A 508-nucleotide genomic window follows, 5' to 3' on the forward strand; every position below is an offset into this window, starting at 1 on the left:
CAGAGCAATTGAAGACACATTTGTTCCAGCGCCAGGGAAGAGTTCCCACGCTGCCGACTCCTCCAAGGCTCCTCTGCCTGTCATAATAATAATAATAATAATAATAATAATAATAATAATAAAAGTTGCACACGTTGCTTTGTTTCAGTCCAAACCAATTGACATGTAGACACAGATTTATTTTTAAGATTTGATTCCATAAATGCAAGCAAGAGGCAGCATAAACACAAACATCATTTGTTTTTTTTTTCATTCTGTGCTTGCAATAAAACTCATTTTGATGAAATGCTTGATTCATAAACAGAATGCAGGGCTGCAAACTGAACACACACAACAACAATATAATCCTGCTGCAGCGGCACAGAGATCATGATAATAATGTAGATGTACTGCTTGTGGACATACTCTGCTATAGAATCCAGACTTCTCCCCCCAAACACTCCCCTCCCACCCCTCCTCCCCCCCGCTCTCACTGACAGATATCTATTAAAAGCCCAGTGCTGACGTC

The sequence above is a fragment of the Synchiropus splendidus genome, chromosome 12, assembly GCF_027744825.2.
Source record: "Synchiropus splendidus isolate RoL2022-P1 chromosome 12, RoL_Sspl_1.0, whole genome shotgun sequence".
In the NCBI taxonomy this organism is placed as follows: Eukaryota; Metazoa; Chordata; class Actinopteri; order Syngnathiformes; family Callionymidae; genus Synchiropus; species Synchiropus splendidus.